Here is a 26,305-nt window from a genome sequence, read left to right on the forward strand (position 1 = left end):
TCAACAAATGCTTTGAAAGCCATTTGAAGATTAAACAGTTCTATGTGTTTTTCTTGTTAAAATCAGAAACTTATTTTGTAACAACTTCTACCACTTCTGTTACTTGCAGAATAATAATAGTTTTTCCAAGAGTCTTTTATGAGCAAGGAGAAGCAAGTCATTTTCTCATTATTTCAAACAAGTCACATTTATAATTATAAAACGGGATACATACAGTTAGATTTATGAAAAATATGATAATTTGGGTATCTTTTATACAATTAACTATGAGTAAGCAGGAAATTTGGAGAAGGAAATGGCAACCCACTCCAGTATTCTTGCCTGGAGAATCCCATGGATGGAGGAGCCTGGTGGGCTACAGTCCATGGGATCTCAAGGAATTGGACACAACTGAGTGACTAACAACAGCGACAACAACTAGTAGTAAATTTGTAGGGATGCTGAGTCCAGATAAATTAAGAAGAGGGAATCTGATCATCTGAATTTTAATTTCTAAAAGAAGTGAAAAGCAATATAAATATTTATATTTGGAAAAATTTTTATAGCAGTTGGTAAAATGAGTTAGCCACATACTTTATTACATTTTTTCCCCTAAATCTATGTAGTGAAAGTGTATGCAAGAGCTGTTCATGTGTAAATTTCTTGACTCATCCTTATATATCCCAGTACAAATTCAGCTTATACATTCCTTTATACATATTAATATAACCATAAGTTCATTTTATCTGAACAGCAGAAAATCCAGGGTTCATAAACCAAGGAAATGAGGCAAAAATGCAGTTCTACTTTATTTTTTAAAGCTTTTTATTATTTTATTTGTTTTTATTTTCTTTTTGGCCTCACCATACAGCATACAGGATCTTAGTTCTCTTACTAGGATTGAACCCGAGCCCTTATAACTGTGGAAGCACAATGTCTTAACCACTGGACCATCAGGAAATTCCAAGATCTACTGTAAACTTCATCCATGGCTACAGATACATTTTAGCATGGCAATGTTATGGCAAGTTCAAGGTAGGCATATAAAATTATTTCCTTTGCCCTTTGCCAAAATGTATTTGCTGCAAATGTGATTGAGGGGTTTGAGGATAACAGCAATAGGATGGAGTATGAAATAGAAAATAGAATTGTTAGGTGGAAATGTTTTTATCACTCTCTACAGGAAGAACGATCTTGGTAACTGATGTAATTTGTTAATTGCAACCACCAGGCTTTTAGGGTTCCATCTTATCTCAAGTGTCCTTCTGCTTCTTAGTCGCTCAGTCTTTCTGACTCTTTGCGACCCTATTGACTATAGCCCACCAGGCTCCTCTGTCCATGGGATTCTCAGGCAAGAATACTAGAGTGGGTTGTCATGCCCTCCTGCAGGAGATCTTCCCAACTCAAGGATCAAACCTGAGTCTCCCACATTTCAGGCAGATTCTTTACCGCTGAGCCACCAGGGAAACCCCTCAACTGTCCCACTGAGGACTAAATACAATGCTGTGTTTGGGGACATCTTCAGTAGAATCTTAGAGCTAAAATAGATTGCCTAACTTCTTGAGATATTTCAAAGCAAAAGTCTACTTCAAAATAATCGATTTATATTATTCTCTTAAAGATTTTCAGGAGTATCACATTGGCCTCCGTGGAATTAAAATTCTAATGTTTACCCAAAATGTATGTCAGAAACTTATGCTTCCCCTACTTTTGTTGAATTCTTTGACTATTTTGAGTAGAGGTTGGAGTATGGAGATGATTGATTATCATATACAAGTATAGTTATTGGTTGGGCTTCCCAGGTGGCGATAGTGGTAAAGAACAGCCAGTGCAGGAGTCGTAAGAGATGTGGGTTCGATCCCTGGGTTAGGAAGATTCCCTGGAGGAGGGCATGGCAATCCACTCCAGTACTCTTGCCTGGAGAAAACCCATTGACAGAGGAGCCTGGCAGGGTACAGCCCACAGGGATGCAAAGAGGTGGACACAACTGAAGTGACTTAGCAGGCAGCACGAACAGTTAATGGTTACAACATTTCAGTCCCCTTGTCTTATTTGAGTCTTCCTGATTAAAAAAAAAAAATGGATACAGATTTTGAAAGGAAAACTTTTCTTCTTTCAAATGGAATATATTTGTTATTAATGCACATGAAGTATAAATCATTAATTAATATATTGAACAAATTTTCTTGAGCTCCTATCTTCCAAGCACTGTGTTAATCACATACTTTCCTTATATCAGATTTAGAATCTGGAAAAAGAGACATAAAGTTCATCATCAATAACCAAATTAATGAAATAAATGCATAAACACATATAATGTGTTAAGGAAATTATTAAAAGAAACAGAATCAAACAACAACCATTTTAACCCTAATTTTATAGCTGTACTTGTTGAGGATGGAGACATTTATTAATGAAGTAGAAAAGTAAACTCAGAGTGAAGAGCATCGAGTATGGCAAGATCTTTTGGGTAATAATCAAATCAGACCTATTTTACACCCTCAAGTCAGGCTGCACACTAAAATCTCTGCCACCACAATGCCAGAAGGTATTTGCATGTGTGTTTTTTGCGGACGGTATCACAGTGTCACACTTCCAAAGTTTTAATACATTCATAAAATGGAACAAAAAAGTCAAAAGGCAATTGGAATATTTAAAGACTAAACACAATTGCAAATATAGAACATTCTTTACCAGTAGTATATTAGTCAGTGCTACATAATGAAATGGGCTATTCCAGAATAGACTGATCTGGACATGGAATTAAATTACTGCACAAAGTGGAGTGAACATGATAAAGTTAAAATAGAAAATATGTGATGCTAAGATTTCAGATATTTTTGGCAAAGGGTTTGATAAATATCTTAGAGGAGAAGAATCATGGATGTAAACTATTCTGCAGTATTATGAATTATAGGGTATCAATAATTGACATATAAATGTGTAAAATAAATGTGGCAAAAGTGATTATCATTACTTAGTATTTGCATTTCCTTCTGCACCAGGAGAGACTTTTGCTGTACAGAATACTGCTCCTTGCCATTAGATGTGATCATGTGGCTGATTTTGGCCAATGACATTTAAGAAGAAATGTCACATGGAAGCTGTTGGAAAATGTCCTTAAGATACCATTGGTGTCCTGCTTTTGCCCCCTTTTCAGGGTTCCATTCATCTGCACCCTAGCTTATGGATACTACCTTCTTAGAACGTAGAGTCAAGAGCCACATGTGATGATGGCAGAGAGAAGCCTGAGTTTTGGAGCACAGCTACCAACTCAGTTCTGGATTTTGCTTGTGTGAAAAATAAACTGCTATTGTTGTTTATTTACTAAATTGTGTCCAACTCTTTTGCGAACCCATGGACTGTATAGCCCTCCAGGCTCCTCTGTCCATGGAATTTTCCAGGTAAGAATACTGGAGTGGGTTGCCATTTCCTTCCCAGGAGATTTTCCCAACCTAGGGATCAAACCTGCATCTCCTGCATTGGCAGGCAGACTCCTTACCACTGAGCCACCACCAGGGAAGCTAGAGAAATAAATTATTTTATTTAAGATTCTGTTTTGTGGGATTTTCTTTTACTTTCAGCTCAACCTAATCCTAATTAATAAAATTTGTGCATATTTAACCGATGTATATTTGTTTATATATGTAGATGATTCTGTAGTGAATTATTTTCCAACATGTATCTTTGTCGACATTTTTAAATGTTATACTTAATGCTACTAATTATAGCTTATAAACATATTTCCACTAGATAAATTCAACCAGTATTTGTGATTAATATTCATTTAGAGAAAATAGACTGTCAGCAGCACTACACTATGACTGAAAAGAAAGGATCCCTTGCTCTGAATCCTGTGCTCTGAAGAACCCCACAGATAGACACACACAAACACACACACAATTAAAGAACATATATACACTTGTGCCATGCAGTCTTCTGCACTTAATGTGGCACATTGTACCTGAGACTCTAAATGTTCACTCTTCTCATTAACACTGTTCAGACTGTAAGAAAACATTCCTCCATGCTTTTGCCCTCTGTCCTCAAAATAAAACATGATACTCCTCAAATATCATGAATATTTGTGAAAGTTGGTTGCATAGCCGTGTCCAACTCTTTGCGATCCCATGGACTGTAGCTTGCCTGGCTCTTTTGTGGAATTCTCTAGGCAAGAATAATGGAGTGGGTTGCCATTTCCTTCTCCAGCGGATCTTCCCAACCCAGGGATCGACCTCAGATCTCCTGCATAGCAGGCAGATTCTTTACCAACTGAGCCACTAGGGAAGCCAACGTTAATGTTTGTAAGTTGTATTATTTCCGAATGCTAGGAGGATTTAAACAGCAGAGTGTCTAGGTCAGAGGGAAAGAGCACAACTCAGCAGAAATTCAACAGTTTCTTGCATTATAATGTTTCATTTCCCAGCTATGGGAAGACTAATTTTCTTGTTTCTCTTTCTGTTCCATAGTGTAGTTATGCAGGTCCTGGCAAACAGGCATGGTATTTGCAACACTGGAAATGGCACCTGGGAAATATTCTTCAAGAATTATGATTCTCTTAGTTTTATGCAAATGTAGTTCTAGACAGCACATGTATCTTGACAATGATTTTTGTCTTACAGCTCGATGGACATTGAACACTTTAATTGGAAATATTTTTATTTTACTAAAATATTGAACAAAATTTTTAATAAAAATTTATAGTCATTTAATTTTATTTTAAAGTTCAATGTTTGTTCATTAAGAATGAATTTTTTCCACTTAATAGGAATAAATAATTTCATATATTAAGAAATACAGGGACTTCTCTGGTGGTCCAGTGGTTAAGAATCCATTTTACAATATAGGGAAGGGATTAATTCAATCCCTGGTCAAGGAACTAAGATCACACGTGCTGTGGAGCAGCTAAGCCCAAGCCCTGCGTCTACTGAGCCTGCCCGCCACAACTAGAGAATCCCTCTGCCACGATGAAAGATCTCACATGACACTAATGAAGATCCCATGTGCTGCAATGAAGACATGAAACAATCGAATAAATAAATAATAAAAAAAATACATATTTTTAAAAGGAGAAATACAACTTTTAAAGCATATATAAAACAGTTGGAATTTGGGGATTTTTACATGTACTTTAATATACATGATTAATAAAAATAAACTTTTGTGTTTTGAATACAATTTCATTTCTTACTAATATTTTCAGTAGAACAAAAGATGTCATGATTTTTATTATAATGCAAGGATAGGGGTGTGCTTTCCTGCTGCAGGATCTTCTCTCAATCAAAGATCAGGACTTTCTCATTTTCTGTGTTTTCTCGCTTTTCTCAAGTTCTCTTCTTATGCTGTTTCTCACTATTAACATCTAATAAATAATTCATTTCTAACTGCTTTTCTGTAATTGCATTCTCTCTTATTCATATAATGATAAGTAAATGGGAAATGATAAAATCAGAAAGATTGTAAGGCGAAAAAAGAGAGGCAAAATAATCATTTAAAAAAATGAGAAAAGAATGAGGATAAAAGGGAGTAGTGAGACCAGAAAGTTAAAATACAGCTCCCCAGATCATGCTAATGAACAAAATAGAGAGTAAGCAAAAAACTAATAGCATCTGGAATGGAACCATGCAGACTGCAAGCCTGGCAGGCAAGGCTCACACAGAGTCTGAACTGCCCTCAGATAATGTTAAATCACATAACTCTCTGGGTTTCTATTCCCAACAAAATGTAAGGTTCAACTGGATTTCAAAAGTCCCTTTTTCCCCTAATGTTTCATGTTTATGAGAATAATAGAATATAAATGAGAATGATCATAGGATGTGAATTATTGGTTTACATTTATTAATTATAATTTCAGAAAACTGAGGATCTACCCAAGAATGTATGAAAAGATAGAACATATCCATTGTAATGTGACTTACTAAGCTTGTTTTAAGACACACAGACAATCTATACTTTTTACCTGTTAAGATCAGAATTTTGTATCTAGTTATTTCCCATTACTGAATCCCAACAATCCCTTTTATGTTTACAGCTAAAGACACATAGTTATAAATAGGAACCACTTATAGTGATACGCATGAACAGTGTCAGACCCTCTGAACTTGAGGGTAAATTTAAAATTACTGGTTCAGTGATAATTATATTTCATTGCCTTTTCCTTCACGTGCTGCTGTGGTAAAGAATCCACCTGCAGATGCAGGAGACACAAGAGAACTTGGGTTCAATCTCTGGTTTGGGAAAATCCCCTGAAATAGGAAATGTATTCCTACTCCACTCCAGTATTCTTACTTGGAAAATTCCATTGACAGAGGAGCCTGGAGTTTCCCAGTACACGGGGTCACAAAGAGTCAGACACAAATGACAACTGAACATGCATGCAAGGGAAAGTGGCCTTTTCCTTTTCCTATTACTGAAAGACCAAACCCTCAACTCAGTCTGGGAATATCACCTGTATTCACAGTCAGATCCTCTTATATACCAATATAGAGTCTGGTGGTTTGGTTTTGTCTAGCTCTGGTTTCCTTGGAGATATGTCTCCCATTAAGGCCCCTACAGCTGGCTCGCCAAACGATTAGTTTTCTCCATTGTTTATCTAGCCCTTGTACTTCTCTTGAGCACTTATTGAAATCAGAGTTAAGTGAGCATTTGTGTAATTGTTTGCTTGATCCTCATCTTCTTCACTTGATCCTGTCTCTTGGAGAGCGAGGGCCAGGGACCTTGTTTCTCTTGTGCTGTATCCCAGCACCTAGCACGGGACCAAAGTCCATGAATGCCTTGCTGCATTTCCAGGGCCTGGAGAAGCATACTGATTCTATCAGCTCCATTGCATCTCAGATACCTTTCCAGGTAACGCTATGCTTGGTGATGTTTCCTTTCCACCTGGCCCTTTGCCACCACTCTAGAAAGCTCTTTTGTGATACCCCGAGGCCTTCAGCTACCAAATGGATGCCTTGTTCTTAGGAGCCTTCTGGGCTCTCAAGCAATTAATTTTTCATTCCTCACAAAAATAGGAAGATTACCTTTCAACTCCTTTTAAAATTACATTTTTCACCCTGATCATCTTTTTAGTAAAGAATAACACTTTCTACTCTTACTTGCAACATGGTTTTACCTAGGACTCAGGCCAGAATTCTTTGGTAAAGGAAGAGAGTATGTTTACTTGTATATGTGTTTATGCACACATGTGAGCATTCTCCAGGTAACGATAATGCTGGAAGAAAAGCCTAAGCTACAGACACAGGGCTCTTTGTTTAAAACTGCTTCTATATTTGGATTATGAAGTCTTTATTTGGAGCTAGGCATATATTTCTAACTCTTCTGCTGTCTTAACATTCTTCTATGGCACTTCCATAAATGGTTCCAGAAACCCCCAAACACCTCAATGTGTCATGGACACGTTTGACCTTCAGATTTCGATCATAGCTTCTGTCTGTCAAGGTCAGAGTTACCACTACCACAGTTCTATGTAGCCTCTCAGCTTCATGCTATGACTTCATCATGAGCACACATTTGTTGACTAACCTTTAAAAAGAAGATATGTTCAAAAGAGTGAGATGAAAACACATTTTAGAAACATTCCACACTGCATAAAAGAGAGAAATTTGATGAAAACTCAACTGTAAAATCTGCCTATTGTAACTAAAGGGTGGTAGCAAACTCCAGATTGTGATCCATGGGCAAGGTTCCATGTAAATTTGTTCAACACAAACTCATTCCACATCTCTGGTGCTGAGGCCCTTCATAGCAACTCTAAAGACAAAAGTTTATGTTAATTTTTTGAGACATTTAGTTAAAGTAAGCCCAGTTTCTTATTAAGCATTTTAAAAGTTAGCAAGATAACATTAACTATTAAGCTGGTATAATGTTATATGATAAGTGGATTGTCATTTTGGAACCTTGAAGAGCCCTCTGAGGAGGCAACGAAGACTGGAAAGGCAGAGGAATATTTAGGGGGCAGACACCACTGTTTGGTTGTTGCTGGACATGGGTTCTCGAAGTTGAGGGAGAGATCAGAACCAGCAAAGAGCATCCAAAATCTTAAGTTAGAGAAGAGACAGAGAAGAAATGAGTGACTGGCAAGGGAAAGCCACTTTCTGAGAAACAACAGAAACTTTAGAAATATTTTATTAAGTTCTGCTGTGGGAGATAAAGAGACATTCCTCACGTCCTTATGGAAACTTGAGGAAAACAGCTGCCTCTTTTGAATGCATATCAAATTGAATCTGGTTTTAGATCTGTTTTGAAGTGTAAAGCCACCTTTCAGATGGGAGTAGAGAGAAGAGACGATGCCTACTAGGGCCAGTCGTATCTGGCTTACATAAGTCTCCCAGAGTTTAGCTTATCTCCATTTCAGCCATGGTAGAAACTTTAAATATGATGACTGTGCACAGCTTGCCTGGCTAGATTTGCAGCAATAGGGACTAATTAGAGGTGCCATTGCAAAAATAACTTTAGTGTTTATTATAGTTAATAATTTTGGTTTCCTGAATCCTTTCAGCCTTTTCAAGGCACAGGTTTTCTAAAATCTATTCTTTCAGCAAACTCATAATAATTTCATGTATTCTGGCCCTAATCTTTAGAATGTCAAACTACTTCCCTTTCAAGAAAAAAGGGTAATACGTCTGTCCCAAGTTGAATTATGGAAGACTTATTTCTTGTTTTGTCTTCAGTTCAGTGGCTCAGTCTTGTCTGACTCTTTGCAACCCCATGGACTGCAGCACGCGAGCCTTCCCCATCCATCACCAACTCCCAGAGCCTACTCAAACTCATGTCCATTGAGTCGGTGACTGCCGGGGTCCAGCCCCAGCAGGATCCAGAGGGTACCCTTAGGATGAACGGCGTCGGCAAGAGATAGAAGACACGTGAGACTAGCCTTGATAGGGCCAAGTCTGCGAGGGAGAGAGAGAGAGAAATGACCAGACAGGGATGCAGAGAGTCTGGAAGAGTCTGGCAATGCTTTATTTTTTACCATAGCTTTTATACCCTAAGTTAGTACATTTCTAAGGGGAAGATAGTTTAACATTACGTCAGCTTGTCCTTCACAAAACCAGGGTGTTTTCTGCATAAATCTTTGTTTATGAGGGTTTTGTACATTATCCTCTGGCCTTGGGGCCTATTAACATTTTTGCAGGTCAGGTGAATGTAAACCTATTTTCTGTTTCTATGGTGACCTTAACTGAAAGGTAACAGTGTCATAGGAAAGTAGTACAGAGTAGAATTATATTCTTGTTAATACAAAAATTAATCTTTCTGCAAAGGTTGTCAGTTGTGTTTATCTAAGAAGTTTACCCCATACTGACTCTGCGACTTTGGTGAGGCAGCTTCTGCCTGGCATTCCTGGGTGACAATTAACAACCATCTCATTGTTACCACACTAGGGCTAAGTTCTTATTTCTCTAGATCTTGAACTATATTAACAATGGTTTTTATAACACAACCTTAGCACATTAAAGGCAAAAATACAGCAAGCATAAACACAGCAAGCAAATCACAACCCAATAACCACCTATAGAATAATTTTTCTTATGTTTTCTAATAGGACTCTTTTACCCCTTAAAAGGGCTCTATATCTATTAGGGCTTTTATATAATCAGGTTCTTTATGCTATTTTATGATTAGGATATTATAAGCAATCATACATATTAGTACGAAGCGCATAAATGCATTTGGCTAACAAACTACCAGCAAAGGAGTTTAAATTAAAACACTCCTTTCACCCTAAATAATCTCATAAAATACCACCACCTGGGAAACTTATTGATTAAATTTCTAAATTGATTCTTATTTGGGAAGAGATCAGGGAAGGCCTTCCTTCCTGTCAGAGAAATTAGGGAGTAGTCCATTGAGGCAGGCATCAGAAAGATAGATATCATCTTTAAGGTGAGAGCCGGGGGCAGCTTTTTGAAATCCCTGAAAACCTGATCTGCCTTGCCTGTCAGGCTTTCTCCTCGTGACCTTGTCATGGGTGGGATCTCGTGAGCTGGCCTTTTCGAAAACCCCTGAAAACCTGATTCGCCTTGCCCGTCAGGTTTTCTCCCCTATGGCCTTTTTAGGGGTAGGGTCTCGTGTGTTGGCTCCCGGCAGGTGACACCACCTAACCACCTCATCCTCTGTTGTCTGCTTCTCCTCCTGCCTTCAATCTTTCCCAGAATCAGGGTCTTTTCCAATGAGTCAGTTCTTCGCATCAGGTGACCAAAGTTTTGGAGTTTCAGCTTCAGCATCAGTCCTTCCAATGAATATTCAGGACTGATTTCCTTTAGGATGGACTGGTTGGATCTCCTTGCTGTCCAAGGGACTCTCAAGAGTCTTCTCCAAACCACAGTTCAAAAGCATTAATTCTTCAGTGCTCAGCTTTCTTTATGGTCCAACTCTCACATCCATACATAACTACTGGAAAAACCATAGCCTTGACTAGATAGATCTTTGTTGCAAAATAATGTCTCTATTTTTTATATGCCATCTAGGTTGGTCATAGCTTTTCTTCCAAGGAGTAAGTGTCTTTTAATTTCATGGCTGCAGTCATCATCTGCATGGATTTTGGAGCCCAAAATAATAAAGTCTGTCACTGTTTTCATTGTTTCCCCATCTATTCGCGATGAAGTGATGGGACCAGAGGCCATGATCTTAGTTTTCTGAATGTTGAGTTTTTAGCCAACTTTTTCACTCTCCCCTTTCATTTTCAACAAGAGGCTCTTTAGTTCTCTGTTTTCTGCCATAAGGGTGGTGTCATCTGCATATCTGAGGTTATTGATATTTCTCCCCCAATCTTGATTCCAGCTGTGCTTCATCCAGCCCAGTGTTTCTCATGATGTACTCTGCATATAAGTTAAATAAACAGGGTGACAATATACAGCCTTGACATACTCCTTTTCCTATGAAACCAGTAGGAATCAGTCTGTTGTTCCATGTCCAGTTCTAACTGTTGCTTCCTGGCCTGCATACAGATTTCTCTGGAGGCAAGTAAGGTGGTCTGGTATTGCCATCTCTTTAAGAATTTTCCAGTTTGTTGTGATCCACAAAGTCAAAGGCTTTGGCATAGTCAATAAAGCAGAAGTAGATGTTTTTCTGGAACTCTGTTGCTTTTTCGATGATCCAACGGATGTTGGCAATTTGATCTCTGGTTCCTCTGCCTTTTCTAAAACCAGCTTGAACATCTGGAAGTTCATGGTTCACGTACTGTTGAAGCCTGACTTGGAGAATTTTGAGCATTATTTTGCCAGCGTGTGAGATGAGTGCAATTGTGCAGTAGTTTGAGCATTCTTTGGCATTGCCTTTCTTTGGGATTGAAATGAAAACTGACCCTTTCCAGTCCTGTGGCTACTGCTGAATTTTCCAAATTTGCTGGATATTTCCTGCAGCACTTTCACAGCATCATCTTTTAGGATTTGAAGTAGCTCAACTGGAATTTCATCGCCTCCACTAGCTTTGTTTGTTTGTTGGAATGTGAAGCCACTTGACTTCACATTCCAGGATGTCTGACTCTAGTAGAGTGATCACACCATCGTGATTATATGGGTCATGAAGATCTCTTTTGTATAGTTTTTCTGTTTTGTCTTACTTAAGATAAACAATATTTTATTTCTATCCTTCTAGATAATCAGACATTTCATGGCTCTCCAAACATGAGGATAAGAAATTTTCTAGTCATTTTACATACTCTCCTCCCTCAAGTCATCTTTTTGGATGCATTTTATTTGCTTCAGTAATGGAAGTCAAATAGTTGAGCCTTAACTAACATGATTTCATAAAAAAGCATTATTTCATGGTTTGACATTTTTGCAGGGATTTACAAATATTTTCTTTGAAGCTCTGAACCAGTCATGTTCATCATTATTTCAGAACAATAAGTACAACACACCAACTGAAATTTTACATACATGCAAAAATGTCCATCGCATCTTAATTTCACTGTGTAAGTTTTTCAAGGAACACAGCATAATATGGAGTGCTGCTGAGGTAGTAAGATGGATGAGAGCTCAAGAACTGAGCCCCCACAGAACAATGTGGAGAATACTGTGACCTTCAGTAAGAGGTATTTTACTGAAGTAGTGAGGTGATACCTGATTGTAGGAAGTGCAGCAATCTGTAGGATGAAGAGACAGTAGGTAAAGACAAGAACATGAGGATTAAGTCCCCTGCATAGTAAGTCCCCTACATAGTAACCTTTAAGTTGAGAACTTTCAAAGATGTGAACGTGGAGGTTACTAATGAAGATCTGATGGAATTAGAAGCCCAGAGAAAGGACAAAGAGTCAAAAGAGGAGGAAGTAACAGAACTGAAGAGATTCACATCACAGGGAATCACACGGGAATGTTCTGTATTTGAGGAGGCACTATTAACTTTTGAGCCACAGGACCCAAATGTAGAATGATACACAAAGCATATAGCAGCCATTCGCAATGCAGTATAGTGCTGCCTTGTTACCTATGACAAGAAAAAGAGAGCTACTACTCAAACATCACTGAATCATTTTCTCAAGAGGGTAGATAGAATTGAATCCAGCAAGGAACCAGAACCTGTGCCATCAGCGTCAGGCATGAGTGAAATTGCAGCTTGCCCTCCATCTCCTATTGCTGCTGAACCTTCAGCTCTCCCATCTCCCACCCCTTCTCTCTCCTCTAGTCAGTAACACTTCGTGCCTGTTCATTGCCAGCCCCTGTATGCCTGCTGTTGTATTGCACTACTGTACTTTTCAAGTACTGTACTTTAAAATTAAAATGTTCTCTTTAATTTCTGTGTTTGTTTTTTATGTATTATTTATATGAAAAGTATGATAAACCCATTGCAGTACAGTACTATATAGCCAATTGTGTTAGTTGGGTACCTAGGCTAACTTTGTTGGACTTACAAAGAAATTGAAGTTATTAATGGAATATGTTCTCACATAGGAGACAGTATAAAGAGGATCTGAGAAGGAGGCTGGGTCTGTATGATCAAGGGAAGGTGTTTTTTAAGGTGATATTGAGAGATGCTGATTTTATGATGAGCAAGTCAGATGATGTTCACCTCAGTCACAGGTGGTTTCAGTCACCTCCATAATAATTAATCAGTGCTAATGCTTGACATCGAGATTATTTAAATATCAACTCCACTGATGCAAATCTAACAGAGAGGTAAATTTTAGTGACAGAGGAGACAGAGGGGTTAAATTCAGCATCAAAGTCCTTGAGTAGGTGAGAGGCTAGTGAAGTGATGGAAGGACTGGCCTTTTATGCCAGCATGTCCAAGTTCATCATTCTATCAGCAGGGAAGACACTGACAGGCACAGAAATAAGGACAGGGAAAGATATGTGATGGGAAAATGAGGAATTTCTCTTTGGTTGCTCTTGTTCTTTAATCAGAAACATAATCTAATCAAGGTCCTCATCTGACTGTGGTGAAGGGAGAAGGTGCTGGAGTCTGAGGAGGGAGGTGAAGTATGCAAAGGAAAGAGTACCCTCACGAAGTAGCCTGGTTTCTGTGACAGCAGGAAGAGGAAAACTTTGAAAGAAGTAGATTAGTATGTAGGAGATTTTGTAAAACACACTGTGAGTTCCAAAGGAGCAGTAGAGGTTTAGCGGAGTGTTGTTGTTTTTATTTTATACTGAAGTATAGTTCACCTATAATGGTGTGTTAGTTTCAAGCGATCTGTTATACATATATATACATCTATTTTTTTCAGATTCTCTTCCAGGGCAGTGGTTTTCAACACTGGCTGTATCTTAGAATCAACTGGAAATGGAAAATACACCAGTAACGAAAAAAATTAAAATGCCACAATGAGATGGAGAAATATACCATGTTTGTGGGTTGGAAGAATCAATATAGTGAAAATGGGTATACTACCCAAAGCTATCTATATATTCAATACACTCCCTATCAAGCTACCAATGGTATTTTTCACAGAACTAGAACAAATAGTTTCACAATTTATATGGAAACACACCACACAAAAACACCTCAAACAGCCAAAGCAATCCTGAGAAAAAAGAATGGAACTGGAAGAATCAACTTGCCTGACTTCAGACTACACCACAAAACCACAGTCATCAAGACAGTATAGTCCTGGCACAAAGACAAAAATATAGATCAATAGAACCAAATAGAAAGGCCAGAGATAAATCCATGCACCTATGGACACCTTATCTTTGACAAAGGAGGCAAAAATAGACAATAGAGAAAAGACAATCTCTTTAACAAGTGATGCTGGGAAAACTAGTCAACCACCTGTAAAAGAATGAAACTAGAACACTTTCTAACACCATACATAAAAATAAACTCAAAATGGATTAAAGAGCTAAATGTAAGGCCAGAAACTATAAAACTCTTAGAGGGAAACATAGGCAGAACACTCTCTGACATAAATCAAAGCAAGATCCTCTATGAGTAATGGAAATAAAAACAGAGTAATGGAAATAAAAACAAAAATAAAAAAATGGGAGGACCTAATTAAACTTAAAATCTTTTGCACAATGAAGGAAACTATAAGCAAGGTGAAAGGGCAGCCATCAGAATGGGAGAAAATAATAGCAAATGAAGCAACTGACAAAGAATCAATCTCCAAAATATACAAGCAGCTTATGCAACTTGATACCAGAATATTAAATGATCCAATCAAAAAATGGGCCAAAGAACTAAACAGACATTTCTCCAAAGAAGACATATAGATGGCTATCAAACAAATGAAAGATGTTCAACATCGTTCATTATCAGAGAAATGCAAATAAACCACAATAAGGTACCATCTCATGCCACTTAGAATGGCTGCCGTCAAAAAGTCTACAAACAGTAAATGCTGGAGAGGCTGGAGAAAAGGGAACCTTCTTACACTGTTGGTGGGAATGCAAACTAGTACAGCCACTATGGAGAACAGTGTGGAGATCCCTTAAAAAACTGGAAATAGAACTGCCGTATGGCCCAGCAATCCCACTGCTGGGCATAAACACTGAGGAAACCAGAATTGAAAGAGATACATATACTCCAGTGTTCATCGCAGCACTGTTTACAATAGCTAACTATTGGACATGGAAGCTAGGACATGGAAGCAACCTAGATGTCCTTTGGCAGATGAATGGATAAGAAAGCTGTGGTACATACACACAATGGAATATTACTCAGCTATAAAAAGAACACATTTGAATCAGTTCTAATGAGGTGGATGAAACTGGAGCCTATTATACAGAGTGAAGGAAGTCAGAAAGAGAAACACCAATACAGCACATTAATGTATATATATGGAATTTAGAAAGATAGTAATGATGACACTATACACAAGGCAGCAAAAGAGACACAGATGTAAAGAACATACCTCCGGGGTAGGAGAGAAATTGATGTAGGCAATGTAATGATGAGAAGCTTTTAATGAACTTTTCATCCAAGATCTAGGTAGTTAAAAGTTTTAAAGCAAAGTAGGCACATAATAGATATTCATGGCCCTTTCCTTTACAAGCTTCCTTTTTTTAAAAGAAAAAATATGTATAAGAAACTGAAAATTATGTAATCTCTGATAAATATATTTTCTTCCAAACTGGATTGTCTCATTGGTAGGTACTTGATAACGACACATCTTTTATCCTCTCATTTTTTATATTTTTGAATACTCCTAGAATGCCATTTATCCTATTAAGATAGAGAAAATAGATATGATTCATTTAAACTTTTTTCCATTTCCTCAAAGTAAATGAAATGTCTATATTTAAAAAAAAAAAATCTTGGCTTGCAAATCAAATGGTCTATAATAATACCTGTTTCAAAATTAAATCTCTCTGGGAAATTCCCTGATGGCCCAGTGGTTAGGACTCTGCTTTCACTGTTGAGGGCCTGGGTTTTTTCCTTGGTCAGGTAACTAAAAACCCACAAGCTGTGTGGCATAATTAGATCTGTCTAAAAGTTTCTCTTAGATTTAATAGATTCTCATCAACTTCAGTGAACTCATCAGAGCTATGAATGAGGACACAGCAGCAACTCAGGAGCCTCCCAAACAGATAACCAAGGGAAGAAAATTAAAAGGCTATAGATGTGGATACTTGAGATTATTTAGCATCTGTCCTGAATTTCTAGGAGTTAAATTATTTTTGTTTTTGTTTTGTTTTTGAGTTTTGAAAAAAGTTACCCTCTTTTATCCTTTCCTCCCCTTCCTTCTTTCACCCCCTCCCTCCTCTTCTCCATCTGCTTGCAGATGATCCAACCTAGCTGAAGCACAGGGTGACCTGCATTGTTGATAGTAATGCGATTTCTTTATCCACCCTCCCCTCCAATTCTTTGATTCCTTCCCCTAGACATAATATTTGGAAGATCAGGGATTTCATTTTGTATCCTGCATGAATCACAGTTCTGATGTATAACACTGTCTCAAAATGTTAAAAAAAATAGTTGAATGAATAAGGGAATAAATGCCCACTTCTGATCTTGTTCCAGAAGCAGCCTTCAAAATAGGGAGTTAACTCTCCACCCTGGCCAAACTCGTGTTTTACTTATCTCAGAAAGCCTGTAAGTTTTATGCTACCTTCATTTGAATTATTTAAAGCACTTTATAATAAAGAGTTGATGCTTGCAGTTCACATGGAGTTAATCCCATCCTTTTAGACTTACCTTAGCTCTTGAGACAAGAAGCCCTATTTCAGTAAATAGCTTTGTCTACTGTGCCAGCAGGCCTAAGGCTTAAAACAAATTAATGCTCCTCTGAAGAGGGAAGATACTATTTTTCACTGTTACTCAGGGATATGCATCACTGGCCTGAACATCCTCCTGACTAGAGATTGGTTGTGTAATAAATGATGACAATTCCTTACAGAAGTACCATGAAGCAACGGAAGGAGAGGGGTTTGTCTATGCAGGAGTCTTCAGTGTGACATTTCTTCACTGTGTCCCAAACTGGCCACCCCAGTTCCCCAAATACCTGCATTTAAAACCACTGAAAGTGAAAGTTTAAAAAGGATCTAAATCTTTTACAAAAATTTTATTAAACTACAGTTGATTTGCAATGCTGCACTAAAATCTACTGTAAAGCAAGGTGATTCAGTTATATATACACATGTGTATGTGCTAAGTCACTTCATTCATGTTTGACTCTTTGCAACCCCATGGACTATAGTCCACCAGGCTCCTCTGTCCTTGGGATTCTCTAGGCAAGAATACTAGAGTGGCTTGCCATGCCCGCCTCCAGGGGATCTTCCCAATTCAGGGATCAAACCCATGTTTCCTGCAGCTCCTGCATTGCAGGCAGATTCTTTACCACTGCATATATGCATTCTTTTTCAGTTCTCAGTGTTATTAAGTAAGCCCTTGTTGTTTACCCATGCCATATATAATAGTTCACATCTGCTAATCCCAAACTCCCAATCCTTCCCTTCCTTAACTCCCCACCCCTCGGTAACTGCAAGTCTGTGTTCTGTGTCTGTGAGTCCGTTTCTGTTTTGTAGATAAGTTCACTCATGTCATATTTAAGATTCCACATATAAGTGATGTCATATGATATTTGTCTTCATCTAATTTACTTGACTTACTATGATCATTTCTAGGTCCATCCATGTTGCCGCAAATGGCATTATTTCATTCTAAAAGAAAAGACAAATCTTTCTTCTCTCAAGACTGCTTGACTCTCTCTGGGTGCATGAGAGACAAGTCCCTTCCCCACCACAGGGTGGGTGGAATAAACCAGAAAGTGGCCTGACACTGACGTTCAGCATAAGCCCAAGTTCCTCTGTGCTCAGGAGATCAAGGAGCCAAGGAGAAGCAGACCATATTCCAAGCAGATAGCTGCCTGGGAATAAAATGCCACATGTCACCAGTTAAGCAAAAACCCATCTCTCATCTGTCTTGAAACCCGTTACTACAGCACAAAGTCAAGAAACACATAAGAGTTACTTTGTTTGTGAAACCAAGGGAATTTCATCATAGTAATAGGATTTATTTTCTCCGAGGCAAAAGTAGTACATTAAACAAAATATACCTTTTTTGGGCAACCAAGAGCACATATAAGGATCAAGAATATTATAATTATATGACTTTTGGCAAAGAATTTATTTTTGATGAGTTGGAGTAAAGTCATAATGCTGTACCAGTCAATTCCCAAAGTCACAAAATTAGTGAAAAGAAGCATTCCTTTATTTAAGTTTTACAGTTGAGAATTTTAAGAACAGAGACAGCTTTGACAGACGAGCTCAAGAAATTCAGGAGTACATTTTTTTTTTTCCTTCCAGATTGAGGTGGTGTAGTGCCTTCTTGGTTATCGAAATACTCATAGCTTTGGGACTTTGGAATAGCAAATATTCATGATGTGTGAAACAGCATGATACATAACTGTATGATTTTAATTACATAAAATGGATGCTTAGTTGTGAAAATGCACAAATGAGACCTAGAAGAGCACATCAAACAGTAGACTTTGATTATGAATGACTTTGTTTTCTGCTTTCTGTGTTTTTTGGTTTATGTATGCACGTTAACTTTTAAGAAATAAATGTTATTTAAAACACCTTTAAAAATTGATGCCTATTTAGCTTTTTGTCTAATTATAAAATATAGCCAACCTATATACAAGGAAAATCTGAACAAAATCATTACCATCTGTGTTTAATGTTTAGAGGATGCCTCTTACCTTTATATTTAATTCAGGTTTACAACCTCAAAGATTATTCACAATGAATTTTAGCTTTAATGTATTCTTTGGAATCGTGCACCTGTGATACCTCATAAATTTATGCACAATAATAACACTCAGCATTTACATGAAGCTTTTCATCTTCAAAGCTCATTATGCACATTAGGAAATTCATCATCTCAACACCCATATGAGGAAGGTAAGTATTGTTATCTCCATTTTACAGATAGAGAAACTGAAAGAGACAAGTCATCCGTAGGCATAATTAGAAAGGAGCTTTAACTGTGTGAGCAGGTAGGGATGAATATTAATATTCTGTTTTAAAATTTATAAAACTAAGAGAGCATTAAACTATTATCTTGAAAATTTTCTATACATGAGACCCTACCCTTGCCCCAGAAACACAAACAGAAACTCAAATTTTGGTGTAAAATTTAAAAATAAGTTAGAGATAATTTATCTGTCTACCAACTCAACTTCCTCATAGTTTCTAAACAGGTTCTAAACTTAAAAAAAAAAAATTACTCACTATATTTAGTGATAAGGTAGTGCTAGTGGTAAAGAAACCCACCTGCCAATGCAAGAGACATAAGAGGTGCAGATTTGATCCCTGGGTCAGGTAGATCCCCTGGAGGAGGGCATGCAAGCCACTCCATTTTTCTTGCCTGGAGAATCCCATGGATAGAGGAGCCTGGAAGGGCTACAGTCCATAGGATTGCAAAGAGTGGGACATGACTGAAGTGACTTAGCATGCGACATTCATACTTAGTGGTAAGAGGCCTGACTTGAGTCTTGCTTCTTGCACTTACCCAACCAAAATTGTTAAGAATTATCTTCTTCACATTTTTTTTTTTTGAAAACTTAGGATTCTCATGTTTTAAGAGGTTGTTTATTGAAACTCATTCAAAATGCAATGATTTGTGTTGAGTACTTCAACATTTGCAACACTATGCAGCTATTTATATATATCTGCTTCAGTTTGTTATTTGAAGCTTGTAAATGTAGCTGTTTTCCAGTCATGTCTGGTTATCAACACATGTTGTTCACATTCAAGATGATACTGAATCCATTGTTATGAAACCATATGAATTTCATAAGATGTCATGACCTGTTGAAATGGTTGTTTTGAGAAACATAGCCTTGGAGCCCTAATTAACATTTAATTACCAGGAAAAAAAAAAACCACCATGGTCTAAGCACAGTTTCCAGTAAAGAGATCAGTGTGTGGGAAACTTCTCAATCCTCTGTGGTGATCCAGATGAGAAGTAAATCTAAAAAAGAGGGGAGATATGCAACTGACTCAGTTTTCTGTACAGCAGAAGCTAACACAACATTGCAAAGCAGCTATGCATGCTCAGTGTTCGGTCACTCAGTCATGTCCGACTCTCTGCGATCCCATAGATTGCAGCCTGCCAGGCGCCTCTGTCCATGGAGCCTCCCAGGCAAGAATACTGGAGTGGATTTCTACTCCAAAAGCAACTATAAACTCCAAAAAAATTAATTAAAAAAATAAAAAACTAAACAAACAAAAACAAGATCATGTGCAGGTTTTATCAGAGAGTGTTCATCAAATGTAAAAATACCTTCAAAGGAGCAAAGGAAACAGGACTGGGCTGAGGGAGAAGCTGCTCTGCAATGCAGTTACAGTAGAGACTCAGGGGTGAGTTGAAGCTGGAATGGATCTTTTAGCATGTTCCAATTCTGGGCAAGGAGATTGGGTCTTGTTCCCAGATCAATCAGTCTTAGGATGCCCTTGTGGCACAAACTTAATCTGGGTAAGGCAGCTTCCTTCAGCTAAAGAGGGACTTCCAGAGAGGAAATCAATACTGGGCTATCAGCAGTTCATAGCATTTACTACATCAGTGCATTGTATATCAAGGTAAAGAAGCAACCTATGCTCTGTACCCTAGCCCAGAGGTAAAACTTGGGCTCTGGAAAGACTCTCATCATGCCCTGTGTCAATGCAAACTTTAAAGATGGCTGATAAGAGGAGCAAAGAAAAAACATGAAAAGATTGGGAGGTGGACACCCAGACTACATACAGCACACAGGGAAACATGCTGCTATACAAAATTATTACTAAATCTCCCTCCTCTTTGCACTGGGAAGATACAGTTAATTTACTGGCCTAAGGAATCATGATCAAGAATTTGACCCCAAAGACTGAAGCAGGAATAAGTTATTCCACAAAAAGTTACTTTGAAAAAAGATTCCCAGAAATTTAAAGCTGAGCCAAAAATGATGAACATGTAGTGTCAAACACAGAGAGAGCAAGACCAAAACTGAAGTCCTGGGGAAAGAACAGGCAGGAATAAAACTCAGGAGTTGAATAAAATTAAACATGAACTGGAACAAATTGGACAGAAAAGAATATAACCCCTACAAAGTGTCATGAATTGTTTCAGAGTATCTTCAGACTGACCTGCTTGGACATTGAGCATAGGTTGTAGTACAGGGCTAGGGCAGAAAGCTATGGGATAGATTTTTACCAAAAAGGAAGAAGAATTTTATGGGCAAAAGAAGGCCCTTACTTGCTGAGCACTCATCAACCTGTAAGCTTCACTAAGAAAATACATAATGCCAATGATATAAAAAAGAAGAGCAAGTTCAAACATGTTAATGAAAGAGCTATAAGGTAGGAGAAGTGAAGTGAAGTGAAGATTGAGAATCATCTTGCTGTTTTTATGAAACCGTTCTCCTCTATCATGGAGAAATCCATAGATAGGATCTGGGCACCTGGATAAAATTAGGATAAAAAGCCCTGTCCCTTAATTTCCTAAAGAAGGCAGAACATTCACATCTCATTGGTAAGCTTTCTGCCTTTTTCAAGCAGGACACTGACTGTGAGGTCAGCCGATTTCTGAATTTTCCTTTTCTTCAAAAATGTTAGACCTTTTAAATTGCTTTGATAGAGTGTATGCTCTGAAGCTTAGTACAGAGAAAGCAATTGCTCAAAGAAGACCTGAACAAAAGGATCTATTACAAGGAGTGTGTAAATGAACTTTCAGTGCTTTAAAGAGGTCATTCCATTGGACCTGTTATAGGCTCTTACAGGGCTCAGAGTGTTTACTAAAGTAGCAAAGTATTTCAAACACTAGTTCCCATTAAATGGATACTGGTTTTATTCAGTGCCTCTGACCTCTGAGCTTGACCATGACTCTTTATAAGTGGAAGCTTAAAGTGCCATCTGTAGCATAAAATACAAGGTATGTGGGTGTTACAAAAGCATTCTGTCTCTGTGCGGGATGGCTTTGGGGAGAGTTCACTGCCCACAGTATCTTTTATCTGTGAGTCACAGTTCCTGGCAAGGGCAATTTCGGAGTGACCTTCAATAGACATGAGTGGTGAAGTCAACATATGTTCTTTGTTGGGAGTTTAGTGGACAAGTAGCATGTGGCCAAAGTTCCCAGCACAGTCTGCTGCAATTAGCTGTCTGTTTCTAAGCTTCAGCAAGGAGACCCGGAACAGAAATGGAGAATATCAGAGCAGATAAAGTGGACCACATATATTAAAAATGAACATAATAGCATAGCTCAAATGGTAAAGAATCTGCCTGCAATGCAGGCGACCAGGGTTCGATCCCTAGGTCAAGAAGATCCTCTGGAGAAGGAAATGGCAACCCACTCCAGTATTCTTGCCTGGAGAATCCCCTGGACAAAGAAGGCTGTTGGGCTACAGTCCATGGGGGGGTCTCAAAGAGTTGGACAAAATGAGTGACTAACACACAAAGTAGAGATAATACTTCTCTTCAAAGATGTGGCAGGTTGGAGGAATACTGGATGCAAACTTAAAAGAAATATTCAGTAAAATCCATTTATGGGAATTCTAATTTCTTAGGAGTAACAAATCCTTATAAGGCAGTGAAAACATTAATTAAGGGTCATATCACGCAATAGCTGGAAGAGGCCTCCAAAATGGCCTTGTCCTCTTTTTCCTAATAAAGAAACTGAAGTGCAAAGAGGTAAGTTGATTTGCCCAAAGTATCTCAGCTTGTTAGAGGTTGGCTTGAAACTAGAAAGCAGTTTTTTCTAGACCCTTCCCATCAGGGTTCAGGTTACCCCAAACTTGACCCTTCACCGGGAGAACTTCCTATAATAAGAGAATCATGTCTCCAGGCTTGCTTTATCCTAATCACAGGCATTGATGAAATATGTGCATTTCATTGCATATGACTGAATTGAATTCAATGGGATTGAATTGAATCATTGAATCTTTATAGTAAGAGCATATAAAGATTATAATTTCTTACCAAAGTAAGAACAGATGCTCTTATTGACATAAAGTCCCCAAGTCAAGACCCCCACTGTATCTTCATGTGTCTTGTCACTATGACAGACTAAAAAGAGGTGAATCTGCCCAAAAGAATGCACTGAATTTCTGATACACAAAAATCTCGAGAAGTAATAAAATTACAATTATTTTGTCATTAAGTTCTAGAGCAATTTGTCATACAATTTGTAAGTGACATACTCTTCTGAAATTTAAAAAGCATATAATACTTCCAGATGTGATTATACACAATGTTAGCACTAAATGAAATGACTTAAATGAAAAGCCATTTAGGTCATCTGTGGCTGTACTATGTATGGCTGATTTCATGGACATTACCCTAAAATGACTAGTTTGTGAACACAGAAATGAGCAAAAGGTATAATACGGTTTTACTCTAACAGTATTTTTTTCTCTACTGTGAAAATTGAGTGGTGGGTAAATAAAGATCATGCCTGAATCTAGAGGGCTGAGGAAAAGAGACACTTCCCAGAGTCTGGGCGACTGGATCCTACAGTGCTATTAACAATTAGGGTGACTGAACTTAATCAAAGATCAATTTAGATATTTGATTCTTAATTTCTTTTTTTTTTAATTTTATTTATTTATTTATTTATTTTTATTATTATTATTTTTTTTTCCAGTGGGTTTTGTCATACATTGATATGAATCAGCCATGGATTTACATGTATTCCCAATCCCGATCCTTAATTTCTTTATTATAAAATGAGATGACTATATGATCTTTTAGGTCCCTTCCAGCATTTTCATTCCAATATGTTGTGTTACTTCTCTGTATTCAAAAGGCAAAGGAAATCCATGAAGAAACTACTTTGAGAAAAAGTAATTTTTGTGTGGGTGTGGTTCTCAAAATACAACCATAGTAGTAATAGGACCAATTCTATTGGGACCTCTGAGTTGCTCAAAGCATATAAAACTCCAACATAGTTTAGGCTTTAGAGATAAGAAAAAGTCCACATATTTAATAATTTGGCATACATAGACATCATTCTTTAAACTATGCATCTTGACACTTTCTGCTGCATTAGTTATCTGTGTGGCAATGAAAGGTGCATTTGTATTTCAGAAAGTCACTAAGAACTTTTCAGAGATGAGTTTAAATCCTTGTTGTAGAACATATGAACTTAGGAGCTTGTCTTGTTTAACTCAAAATACAGAAAACTCAAGTCACACTTGCTTAACCAGAGAGGAACTTCTTTGGCTTCCAGATTTGAACAGTTCAAAGTTGGGTTAACTATCTGCAAGACTTGTTTCAGAGGTTCAGATAAAATAGATAACTAGCAAGGACCTACTGTCCTACTGTATATCACAGTGAGCTCTATTCAATATTCTGTAAAAACATATATGGGAAAAGAATCTGAAAAAAGAATGATTATATCGTAAATGTATAACTGAATCACTCTGCTGTGCCCCTGAAACTAACACAACACTGTAAATCAACTACAATCCAATAAAATTATTAAAAATGTTATCATGACCCTGTGCTGTAACCTCTTTCTCTTTCTTTAGTTCATTCTCAGGTCTCCCATGGTGGCAAGGTGGCTGCAAGAAGCCTCTGGCTTACAACCCCCTTCCAGCTTCAAGACAGTAAGGAAAACAAAGTACCTTTACTGCAACTCTAGGGGAAAAGTCTCATTGCTTCTCACAGTCTTTGATTTCATCACATGCTCGTTCTTATATCAAGCAGTGTGGTCAAAGAATTGTACATTCCGATTAGAAAGACCCGAGTCCCACATTCACCCCAAGAACAGTTGTGAAGCCTTATGGGAACAGATGATTTAAATTCAGGACAAGGATGGGTATATACAGCAAAATCAGGGTGCTTGATTCATGCTTAGTCACTCAGTTGTGTCTGACATTTTGCAATCCTGTGGATTGTAGACTGCCAGGCTCCTCTGTCCATGGAATTCTCCAGGCAAGAAGACAAGAGTAGGTTGCCATTCCCTTCTCCAGGGAATCTTCTTGACCCAGGGATTGAATCTGGGGCTCCTACTTTGTAGGCAAATTCTTTACCATCTGACCAGGCAGAACATGGGAGGCTAGGTGATGGGTGGCAACAACAAAATCTGTCTACCAAACCATGACTTCAATGTGTTGGCAGGGTTTGACTGTTTTAAAAACTTTTTAATTTCAAATTTAATATGATTTTCTCTTCTGCCTTTACAGGCAAGTAGCAAAAGTTTTATGCAATATACAGTATAAACCAACCTGTACTGATAATTACAATAGGATTGTTTACTAACATTGGTTCAACTAAAAGCTTATGTGAAACTCAGGCTGATAAATATTGAACATTTATGGATAAAGTAAGGGTAGGTGGAAATCCTCCATATCAACATCCTTATAATGCTATACTGTAGAAAATACTAGAAGACTTCAAACAAACCTCTGGTTTTCACAGCAGGCCTCCCTGTCCATCACCAACTCCGGGAGTTTACTTAAACTCATGTCCATTGAGTCAGTGATGCCATCCAACCATCTCATCCTCTGTCGTCCCCCTTCTTCTCTCACCTTCAATCTTTCCCAGCATCAGGGTCTTTTCAAATGAGTTAGTTCTTCCCATCAGGTGGCAAAAGTATTGGAGTTTCAGTTTCAGCATCAGTCCTTCCAATGAATATTCAGGACTGATTTCCTTTATGATGGACTGGTTGGATCTCCTGGCAGTCCAAAGGACTCTCAAGAATCTCCTTCACAGTTCAAAAGCATCAATTCTTCGGTGTTCAGCTTTCTTTATAGTCCAACTCTCACATCCATACATGGCTACTGGAAAAACCATAGCTTTGACTAGACAGACCTATGTTGGCCAAGTAAAGTCTCTGCTTTTTAATATGCTGTCTAGGTTAGTCATAACTTTTCTTTCAAGGAGCAAGTGCCTTTTAATTTCATGGCTGCACTCACCACCTGCATTGATTTTGGAGCCCCTGAAAATAAAGTCTGTCACTGTTTCCACTGTTTCCCCATCTATTTGTTATGAAGTGATGGGACCAGATGCCATGATCTTAGTTTTCTGAATGCTAAGTTTTAAGCTGACTTTTTCACTCTCCTCTTTCAGTTTGAGGAGTTGTTTGAGTTATTAGATGCTTTCCTCTTTTCCAAAGATTGCCTGAGGGACATCACAAGGGAATTATGTGCTAGCTCTGAAAGAAAACATGGATGACAATGATTTTATGACTGCATTTATCCAGAGAGCCTTTCTTGTAGATTATGGGGCACTTGCAAAATTAATCATCTCAAAACACAAGTTTGTATAAAAAGTGGATTGGAGAATGTGACTCAACCTGGGGGATAAAGGTGGAGCTCTTTTCTTCTCTTGCACTGAAGGAAAGACAGAGAGATTTAGACAGCAAGTATAAGCAGACTTACTCACCCACAGTTAAGAAGGACAAGGGGGCCAGTTAGACTGGCTGCAGAAAGTAAAAGAAAACAATGGGAAGGTTGGAGAAGAGATGCCTCAGC

The sequence above is a fragment of the Dama dama genome, chromosome 28 (genome assembly GCF_033118175.1).
Source record: "Dama dama isolate Ldn47 chromosome 28, ASM3311817v1, whole genome shotgun sequence".
Taxonomy (NCBI): domain Eukaryota; kingdom Metazoa; phylum Chordata; class Mammalia; order Artiodactyla; family Cervidae; genus Dama; species Dama dama.